General features: G+C 42.3%; 1 long non-coding RNA gene across 1 annotated transcript; it reads left to right on the top strand.

Moving 5' to 3' along the window:
• Positions 1-2,846: 2,846 nt before the first annotated feature.
• Positions 2,847-4,924, top strand: LOC123388160. The gene is made up of 2 exons (XR_006602725.1): positions 2,847-2,932; positions 4,755-4,924. It is a non-coding gene; the product is annotated as an uncharacterized LOC123388160 (long non-coding RNA).
• The last annotated feature ends 6,429 nt before the right edge of the window (positions 4,925-11,353 follow it).

Below are 11,353 nucleotides of genomic sequence, written 5' to 3'. Positions count from 1 at the left end.
TGGCCAGAGTTTATGTGAGACATTATCACTAGAAGTCTTCAGACATATTTGCAAAAATGTAGTCCCTATGGGTAAGACTGCAGCCAGAAAGGACACTGGGTCATTCCACAAACAAATGCATCCACAAAAAACAGCCCTCATATCAAGGAACCTGCCTGTGTTACAAACTGAGGTCATCATGAGCTCAATGAAGTGAAAAAAGAAAGTTCCTCAAAATAAAATACTGCACCTTAAAGTGAAACCACAATTACACAGTCTCGAAAATGAACTACTTTCTCAGACTGGTAACAAGGTACTGTGCATCTCTAAGAAGCCAAACTCATCTAGGTTTAATTGATTTGGCCTTTACAAAATGGAGCCAACATAATCCTGCAGACTTGGACAGAACAAAAGTTCAAATTCTCTACTACAGAAACAGTCCCAGAGTATCAAATCTGTTCCTTTATCAAGTGTCCCTGCAGTAATATTTATCAGTCACTAGAACTCTTCACAGTGCAACCTGTGTGAGCACGAGATTTTACTACAGGGAGGAGACAGGTCAGTTTACCAAGGACACCACACTTCACTTTCTCAACTCTTGAAAACTAATCTCTCGCAACAGTAAGTAATTAATTTGCATTCATTCCAAACTGAACGAGATACTGTAAACCTCAAGGAATCTGAGATTGTAAATAAACTCACTGGGAACCGTGTGTGTGTGTGTGTGTGTGTCCTCTGAGGTACTTCACAGGGTATAAAAAGAAATAATTAGCAACTTTCAATCTCATGAACAAGATCTTTATTTAAAATTCTCACATATAAAATGAATTCTTTTATGTCTTATTTCCTCAAGTGTGTTTTTCCCCTCATTTTAAGAATAAAAAAGACATCCAGAGGAAACAAGGTGTCCTTTTCTCAGCCTCCAGAAACACTAGGGACAGCACAGGTAGCACAAGTGTTTGGTCTTAAACAAAAGTTAAGACTAAGTAGGGAAGAAAATGGAAAACAGAACACAGCCTAGCAAAGCAGCCAGAGATCACATGCAGCAGGTGACAGGAAGCCTTGCGGACACTTCACAGCCACCAGGATGAGCTTCATCCCAGGTCCCTGCAGGCCCCCTGGGCTCCATAGAACCTCCACCCAGCAGTCCACAAAAGCGAAAGGCGGCCAAGAACTCTCACTGTCATCCTGGCAAGAAAGAAGCAGCAGCTTCCTTGAACCCAGAAAAGCCACCCCTCCCTCCACAAACAGGAGGAGCCCCCTGCACACCAACCACACAAGGAAGCCCAAGCGGCCAGACCCAAAATAAAAATAAGAGGAGCGTGGGAAGATAGATGACAGCTCAATTAAATTTATCCTGGGAGCACTGGGAGGCTCGGTCTCTCTGAAGACTCCAACTCAAAAGTAAAACTAAAATTTAAGGGGAGGGAGCCCACAGAAGAGAGGACAGTTCAGTTAAGTCTGGGCTGGGAACACTTGGAGACTCTACTTCGGGTGTCAGAGTCAGAAATAAAAATTAAAAAACGAGAGGGGGAGGTGTCAGTTTATTTTGTGTGTGAGTGTGTGTGCGTGTGTGTCTGTGTAGCACCTGGAGTGCAGGATTTGCCAGGGAGAGGAAAGTGGCGGCTCCGCCGGCCTTGAGGTGACCAGGCTCAAATCCGGCGTGAGTTTACGTTCTGGGCGACAGGGCAGAGTCCGAGGCCACAGTCCAGGCCCGCAGTCGGGAACAATGCTGGGCCCTGGAAAGGAGGGTCTCACTCCACCCCCACGCCCCCCCTCATGCCGTCGGCATCCCAGCCCCCACCCTCCCCCGGCCCACATCAGGGTAGGAACGCCCGAACCCGGGGTCCCAGAGCGGGCCTCACCCAGCAGCGCCCACAGGTGCTTCAGGCGCGTCAGCCCGTCCTTCTCGGGGTCCAGCACCTTCTGGGTGGACTTCTTCGCAACCCCGTGGCTCCTTCCAGGGAACGTCCCGCCGCCGCTGGAAACCGCCCGCTGGCAGGGCAGGGGTGCCTGCGCCTTGCGAATAACCGCATAGGATCCGGGTCCCTGTTGCGGGGACCCCTCGCCAACCGCTGGCGGCCACGCCCATTGCCTGCGCCGCAGCCGCCGCAGCCGCCTCAGCCGCCTCAGCAGAGGCTCTGGGGGGAGGGGGGGCGGGGGGGGGTACTGCGAAATCCAGGGGCAGAAAGGCAGTGTCCACGCGGAATCCTCGCTGCACTGCCAGAGATGCGAGTCAGCCCTTCGGATGCGAGCGCAGCCCACGTGGACATGCCAACGGAGGCGCTAGTTCGCGGGGCGGCTCTGAGCTCCTTCTTCCTCCTCCCCAGGCAGTGGGTGTCAAGGCCTCTCGGGAAATGTAGTTCTTTAGGGGGCGAGTTGCGGGGACTTAACCTTCCCAGAGTCCCCAAGTTGCTGGACAGCACCCGCCTGCCCCCTCCAGGAAGAGGCCCAGAGTTCCCAACCCTTCACTCCTTGCTCTGGGCCACCAGCCCATTTTCCTCTAGTGCAACGTGAACCACAAGAACATGTCAGTAAGAAAAGTCAAGGCTTTAAAATGCAAACTATTGGAGCGCCTGGGTGGCTCAGTGGGTAAGCCGCTGCCTTCGGCTCAGGTCATGATCTCAGGGTCCTGGGATCTAGTCCCGCATCCGGCTCTCTGCTCAGCAGGGAGCCTGCTTTGCTCTCTCTCTCTCTCTCTGCCTGCCTCTCCATCGACTTGTGATTTCCCTCTGTTAAATAAATACATAAAATCTTTAAAATGCAAACTACTTTTCCTTTTGACTTCTAGGATTCACAGAAAGGAGGGAGTCCGGGTCCCTTTGACCAAACTAAAATCGGAGCTCCAGCTTCACAAGAACATCAGTGGCTTTGGCAGCATGAAGACCATCCCTAGGCTCTGCGTGAGGAGTTCAACCAGTACACTTGGTTCCTGGGATCCAGCTTCACTGGGGTATGAAGTAGCCTTGCCTAGAGGGCTCCTCAGGCTCTTGTCCTTGCTTTGTAGGAAGTGCACCCATCTTCCCTGTGGTGTGCAAGGTCCCACAGCAATCCAGTAGCAGAACCAGAAATAGAACCTGAGGGACCTGACTCTCAGGCTGGTATGCTTTTGCAGATTAGGTGCCTGAAACCTGGAACAAAACTTTGAAAAGGAAAATGGCATGGAGATTTCTTACAAGAGATCTGTAGGATTATTTACTGGCCTCTCGATCCTCTGACGCTCCAAATGTGGACATTTGAGCGAGTACTTAAGCTGGCTCCTTAAAATCATGGGCTTTCCATACACTTGGAGCACCATTTTTCTCATTCAAGGGAACCTGTACCTTGGGGACAAACCCAAGAGATATGAAATAGCTTTGTATTCTCATAATTAGCATAATATTTGACCTCCAGAAGCACTTGTTAAAAGTTTATTACAGAAAATGGAATAAGAGCTAGTTCTATAGAAAAATAGAAAACCTCTAACAATGAGAAGAAATGTGTTTGCATGCCTGGATGATAGAAATGTCCATATCCGAATCCAAGGAACATGGGATTGCAACTATTTCTTAGAAAAAGGAAATCATGTTCGATGATCTGGGTGGTCCATAAATCTAATGACTGTCTTCTATTTATATAAGACAGAAGAGTAAAAAGACACAGAGAAGGCCATGTGAAAATGGAGGCAGAGATTGGAGTCATGTAGCCATAAGCCAAGTGATCCTGGAGCCACCAGAAGCTAGAAGAAACAAGAAAGGATTCTGTCAGGGGGTTGTCCAGAGGGAGCACCAACACCTTGATTTTAGACTTCTGAACTTAAGAAATCAGAAAATAAATGTCTGTTATTTTAAGCCACCTTGTTTGTGGTACTTTGTTGTAGCAGCCCTGGAAAATGAATACCACCAGATGCTGGAGACAACCCAGTGTGACTGTCTAGCAAGATCAGAATGACCAATATTGATTATAAGACCTTGAATAAATAACATTCAAGAAACCATAATGATACTCAAAAGAATGCTTTTTGTGATGTCCTAGGTGGGTGTTTCCAGTAGAAAACATACGTGTACTTTTGACGATTTGGAGCAGGGTTGGGTTTTTGTTTTTGTTTGCTTTTGTTTTTGTTTTTAGCTTATTTATTTGAAAGAGAGAGTGAGAGAAGGGGAAGGGGTGTAAAGGGAGAGGGATGGGGCAGAGGGAGAAGAATAATCAGTCTCCCTGCTGAGCAGGGAGCCCCATCTTGTCTCTAGGCTGATTATCATCCAAGGACCCTGGGATCAGGACTTGAGCTGAAGGCACGTGCTTAATGGACTAAGTCACCCAGGTCTCCCTGGGTGGGTATTTTTTTTTTTAAAGAAGAGAATGTGATAGCCCCAGATGGCTAAGACCCTTTCTCAGTAACAAATGGGGAACCTGATCTGAACTGGCTATGTGTTTCACGATTCTAACCAGGGAAGAGTGCAGGGATTTAGAGCATTATAATCCCCCCCCCCATACGTCACATACCAGAAAGGATCATGTTTTCCTGATGACAGAAAATTGAATTCACATCTTCAGGAAGACAGAGCCCAAGAAACCAGGTCTGAGTGAGGGAAATGAGAGACCAAAAGGTCCCAAAGAATGAGAGAAACACTTATCAATTCTTGATGTTGTCTGCAGGAGAATTTCAGATTTTTGTTCTGTTTTGTTTTTGTATCCAATTTACATATATTCAAACCAACACATATTTAATGAACAAGTCATACCATTAAACTGTGATGACCATAGTTTTCTAATTCCCATTCTTTTCTATTTTGCAGAAAATTGTTGTTTCAAGGGCCATGTGGAAACTGCAACTCCTGCCGTTATTGATGTTAAATATTTATCAAACAATTCTACCATTCCTCATTGTTGGGCTTATACCCAGCACAGGGTCAGGGTCAGCAATCAATCACTATTTGTGGAATAAACAAAATCATTCATTTCTTCATTAATATCTCCATGAGCATTATTAAGGAATGTTGTTTAGTACAATGTTTTCAATTTAACTAATGTGTTATGAATCCAAATGTTAAAACTCTACCCTTCTTCCCTCAGAAATCTTTCTAAAATATAAAGAGACCTCCCTGTCTTCTTAAAGAGCTTATTCGCTGTTTATGAAACCACAATCTGCCCCACACATCCACTGTGATTCCCTTCAACTCCTCTTACAGGGGTGTTGCTACCAGACACAAAGGAGAAATGCCTGGTAGATCTTCCCCATCTAATTTTAACCATTTCTTGACCCCAAATTCAGTCTCTGCTATCAGAGATCATTTGTTTACCTTTTGAACATCCATATTGGAATGTTTCTATATGTTTAGAACTGCCAGTTCTAAGTTTCCAGATAATCTAAAGGTTATAAGGTATTTTACTTTCTAGTTGTCACTCATCAGAGTTTTTCAGTTTGGAAGGATTTGGGGTTTTTTCAGGTTGACTAAATTATCTTGTGCCTGCACATCAGTCCTAGTTGTCATGATTATTCTATTAATTTTAATATGTGTGAAAATTTAACTTTTTTGATGCAAATTTTTTTTATCAGATAAGCTCATTGTGCCTGTCCTCAGAAGTAAGATCTTTTTGTATGCTAGATGCACTGTGGATCTTCATTTGGATATTGCCACAGAGAGCCAGCCCCAGTGAACTTCTGTGACATAGACTATTTTTATTGATCTTTGCATTCTTATTTTCTTAAAAAGGAAAGCATTGATCTAATAAATTAATTTTTTATATAAACTCTTACCCTAAAATTTTGAATTCATTCAATGTGTATCCTGTGCCCCTGAGAATCCGCATCTATCTAAAATTCCTAAGAAAAGAAGGATGCCCCTCCCTAAGAATGAAATGCCAGCTCAACACCTAAGAAACAAGAAACCCAATGTCCTTGTTTTCCAGATGCTATATTACTGTAGACACCAAAAACATGTTTTTCTCCTCCAGAAAGATTTCCAAATAGTCTTTTCTTTCCAAGTATCTGTTAAATGAGGAGATTTAATACTTTGAACTTGATTATAAATCATTTTATATGAGAATTTCACTTCAGGACAGACTTGGAAAAGTTTTCAAAAATATGCTAGCCATTTTGATATGTCTGATGGACACTTGATAACAAAGAAATGCTTTAAGGGGAAAAAACTTAATCACTTTTCTAAATTTACTCAAGCAAATATCTTTGCAGCTGTGCATTTCAATCACAATGTCATCTGCTTTGGATATATTTTCTTTTCTTTTCTTTTCTTTTTAACATCAGAACAGTATTAACATTTCAGTAGTAAATCCTGGTAACACATCAACATTACAAAAATGTGAGGCCATAACCTTTTGTGAATTCAAAAAATTGTCTTTGAATGATAACGTCGGAAAAAAATAAAGAATCATGGAAACTCTCTAGATAGTAAATCCAACTTGCGTAGCAGGACGATGTACAAAGGCTGGAGAGAGATAAAGTTTCATAGGTGAGAAGCCTGTGAAAATGTGCTCATGACCTCACCTCTTTCCCCATTACACAAAATGCCACTATTAGGTTTAATATTAGGTAAGATGTACTCCATAATTTAGAACGAGGTGCTAGATTTTCTGAAAATGAGTGGAGGAGGAGGAGGAGTCAAGATGGCGGAGGAGTAGCAGGCTGAGATGACATTAGGTAGCAGGAGATGAGCTAGTTTATCAAACCATTCCAAACACCTACAAATCCAACAGGAGATCAAAGAGAAGAAGATCAGCAATTCTAGGAGTGGAAAATCAACCACTTTCTAGAAGACAGGACCTGTGGAGAAATGAATCCAAAGCCACAGGAAGATAGACTGCGGGGGGAGGGGCCAGCTCCCTGCAAGCAGCTGAGCAATGGAGCACAAAATCAGAACTTTTTAAAGTCTGCTCCACTGAGGGACATCGCTCCAGAGGCTAAGTCGGGGTGAAGGCCATGCTGGGACAGCGTGTTCTCAGGTCCTGTGGGATCACAGAAGGATCGGGGGTGTCTGAGTGTCACAGAGCTTGCAGGTGTTAGAGCGGTGAAGTCAGCTACAGAGACAGAGCCAAGGAGTGAGCTCTTAACTCCAGGTTACCTTAAACTGTGATCCATGGGACAGTCAAGCCACTGCTCTTTGCGTGGATCACACAAGATTTGGAGGACCCCCCCTGGAAGAGCCAAGGAGTGAGCTCTCAACTCCGGGTTACCTTAAACTGTGATCCATGGGACAGTCAAGCCACTGCTCTTTGCGTGGATCACACAAGATTTGGAGGACCCCCCCTGGAAGAGCCAAGGAGTGAGCTCTCAACTCCGGGTTACCTTAAACTGTGATCCATGGGACAGTCAAGCCACTGCTCTTTGCGTGGATCACACAAGATCCGGACGACCCCCCCCCCCCGTGGAAGAGCACAGGGATCTGCTGGGTTTGGAGACTCCAGACAGGGCTGTGTGCCAGAGACAGAGAAGCTTGGCCGCAGGCTGGGTGATCTCGGAGCATGGCCAAAGGCCAGGGAGACAGGAGTGATTGAGCGCTTTCCTCCAAGGGTGCACTGAGGAGTGGGGCCCCAAGCTCTCTGCTGCTCTGGGCCAGAGAATGGGAGACAGCCATTTTCCTTCCCGTCCTCCAGAACTCTATGGAAAGCATTCAGGGAACAAAGTCTCCTGAAAGTGAACCCGAGTAGATTACTTAACCCAGCTCCTGGTAAGGGTGGTGAAATTCTGCATTGGGCAAAGACACTTGAGAATCACTGCAGTAGGTCCCTCCCCCAGAGGATCAGCAATAAATCCAGCCAAGACCAAGTTCACTTACCAAGGAGAACAGTGGAATTCCAGAGGAGGAGAAAGCAAAGCATGGAATTCAGGCCTTTCTCCCCATGATTCTTTAGTCTTGAAAAGTTAATTTAATTTTTTTTAATTTTATTTTTTCTTATGCTAATTTTTTAAAATTTTTAATCTTTCCCTTTTACCATTTTTTAACAATACCTCTCATAAAAATATTTTTGAACCTTCCTTAATATAGTCATATTTTATCCTTTATTGTATGTAACTTGATTTTATTTATACACATAAGGTTTTCTCTTCTAAAAATAATCTGGGATACAACTTCTTCTAATAGATCAAAATATACCATAAATCAGGCACAGGGCTTTGCTCTAGTCTCCAGCCTGAGTAAATTCTCTCCACTTTTTATTCCTTTATACTTCCAATCAACTTATCTTATCCACTCCTATTTTAGAATTTTTTTAAAAATTTCATCTTTATTGTCATATTCCATCCCTTCATCGTGTTTACCCTTATTTTGTGTATTGTGTGTGTGTGTGTGTGTGTGTGTGTGTGTGTATTTTTTTTTTTCTATAAAATTTTGGAAGGTAGTTTCTTCTAAGAGACCAAAAGACTCCCAAATTAAGTGGGTGACTCTGTGACTCTGTTCTCTTCACCAGTCTAATTATATTTTCCTTTTTTATATTTTTCCTTTTTTTTCCCTGAACTTTTTATCCTCTCTCTTACCCCCAAAATTTGGGGCCTCTTCTGATTTGGTTAAAGCATATTTTCCTGGGGTCTTTGGCACATTTTTAATATATTCATCTGGATAAAATGACAAGGCAGAAAAACTCACCACAAAAAAAAAAAAAAAAAAAAACAAAACAAACAAATAAACAAAACACAAACAAACAAGAGGCAGTACCAAAGGCTAGGGACCTAATCAATACAGACATTGGTAATATGTCAGATCTAGAGATTGGAATGACGATTCTCAAGGTTCTAGATAATAGAGAAACCCTGTCTGGAGAAATCAAAGCCCTTTCTGGAGAGATAAAAGAACTAAAATCTAACCAAGCTGAAATTGAAAAAAAAAAGCTATTAATGAGGGTGCAATAAAAAATGGAGGCTCTTACTGCTAGGAAAAATGATGCAAAGAGAGAATTAGTGACATAAAAGACCAAATGACAGAGAATAAAGAAGCTGAGCAAAAGAGAGAGAAACAACTACTGGACCATGAGGGGAGAATTCAAGAGATAAGTGATACCATAAGATGAAACATTAGAATAATTCAGATTCCAGAAGAAGATGAAAAGAGAAGAGAGGAGCAGAAGGTATACCAGAGAGAATTATTGTAGAGAATTTCCCCAATATGGCAAAGGGAACAAGCATCAAAATAAAAATCCGAGAGGCACAGAGAACCCTTCTCAAAAAATTAATAACAATAGGTCCACACCCCATCATCTAATAGTAAAATTTTCAAGCCTTAGTGACAAAGAGAAAATCCTGAAGGCAGCCCGGGACAAGAACTTCGTAACTTATAATGTTAAAAATATTAGATTGGCAGTGGACTTATCCACAGAGACCTGGCAGGCCAGAAAGAACCAGCATGATATATTCAGAGCATTAAATGAGAAAAACTTGCAGCCAAGAATGCTATATCCAGCTAGGCTATCATTGAAAATAGGAGGAGAGAAAAAAAAAGCTTCCAGGACAAACAAAAACTGAAAGAATTTGTAAACACCAAACCAGCTCTACAGGAAATATTGAAAGGGGTCCTCTAAGCAAAGAGAAACCCTAAAGTTAGTAGATCAGAAAGGAACAGAGACAATATACTGTAATAGTCACCTTACAGGCAATACAATGACACTAAATTCATATTTCTCAATAGTTACCCTGAATGTAAATGGGCTAAATGCCCCCAATCAAAAGACAAAGGGTATCAGAATGGATAAAAAAAAAAAAAAAGCCATCAATATGCTGTCTACAAGAAAGTCATTTTAGGCCCAAAGTCACCTCTGGATTTAAGGTGAGGGGGTGGAAAACAATTTTCCATGCTTGTGGACATCAAAGGAAAGCTGGGGTGTCAATCCTTATATGAGATCCATTCGATTTTGAGCCAAAGAGTATAATAAGAGATGAGGAAGGACACTATATCATATTCAAAAAGTCTGTTCAACAAGAAGATCTAACAATTTTAGAATTTTTTTTATTTGACAGAGAAATCACAAGTAGGCAGAGAGGCAGGCAGAGAGATGGGGGGGAAGCAGGCTCCCTGATGAGGAGAGTGCCTGGTGTGGGGGCTGGATCCCAGGACTCTGAGATCATGACCTGAGCCAAAGGCAGACGCTTAACCCACTGAGCCACCCAGGTTCCCCGAATATCTAACAATTTAAAAAATCTGTGCCCCTAACATGGGAGCAGCCAACTATATAAACCAATTAATAACAAAATCAAAGAAACACATCAACAATAATACAATAATAGAAGGGGACTTTAACACTCCCCTCACTGAAATGGGTAGATCATCCAAGCAAAAGATCAACAAGGAAATAAAGGCCTTAAATGACAAACTGGAACAGATGGACATCACAGATGTATTCAGAACATTACACCCCAAAGCAACAGAATACACATTCTTCTCCAGTGCACATGGAATATTCTCCAGAATAGATCACATCCTGGGTCATAAATCAGGTTTCAACCAGTATCAAAAGACTGGGATCATTTCCTGCATATTTTCAGAACACAATGGTTTGAGCTAGAACTCAGTCTCAAGAGGAAATTTGGAAAGACCCCAAATACATGGAGATGAAAGAGCATCCTTTAAAGAATGAATGAGTTAACCAGAAAATTAAAGAAGAATTGAAAAAAATCCATGGAAACCAATGATAATGAAAACACAACACTTAGAAATCTGTGGGGCACAGCAAAGGCAGTCCTAAGAGGAAAATATACAGCAGTACAAGCCTTTCCCAAGAAACAAGAAAGATCTCAAATACACAACCTACACATACACCTAAAGAAGCTGGAAAAGAACAACAAAGAAAGCCTAAACCCAACAGGAGAAGAGAAATAATAAATATCAGAGCATAAGTCAATGAAATAGAAACAAACCAACAAACAAACAAACAAAAATAGAACAAAACAATAAAACTAGGTTCCTTGAAACAATAAAACAATAAAACTTTGGTTCCTTGTAAGAATTACTAAGATTGGGGCACTGGGTGTCTCGGTGGGTTAAAGCCTCTGCCTTCAGCTCAGGTCATGATCCCAGGGTCCTGGGATTGAACCCCCCATTGGGCATTCTGATCAGCAGGGAGCCTGTTTTCCCTTCCTCTGTCTCTGCCTGCCTCTCTGGCTACTTGTGATCTCTGTCTGTCAAATAAATAAATAAAAGCTTTAAAAAAATTAATAAGATTGATAAACTCCTGACCAGACTTACCAAAAAGAAAAGAGAAAGAGCTCAAATAAATTAAATCATGAATGAAAGAGGAGAGATCACAACCAACACCAAAGAAATACAAACAATTATAAGAACATATTATGAGCAAATATATGCCAGCAAATTTGACAATCCGGAAGAAATCGATGCATTCCTAGAGATGTATAAACTACCACAGTTGAACCAGGAAGAAATAGAAAACCTGA

This window comes from Mustela putorius, unplaced genomic scaffold (genome assembly GCF_011764305.1).
Source record: "Mustela putorius furo isolate JIRA1106 unplaced genomic scaffold, ASM1176430v1.1 tig00003890_pilon_pilon_pilon, whole genome shotgun sequence".
Taxonomy (NCBI): domain Eukaryota; kingdom Metazoa; phylum Chordata; class Mammalia; order Carnivora; family Mustelidae; genus Mustela; species Mustela putorius.
This window is presented reverse-complemented; position numbering and strand designations above follow the sequence as displayed.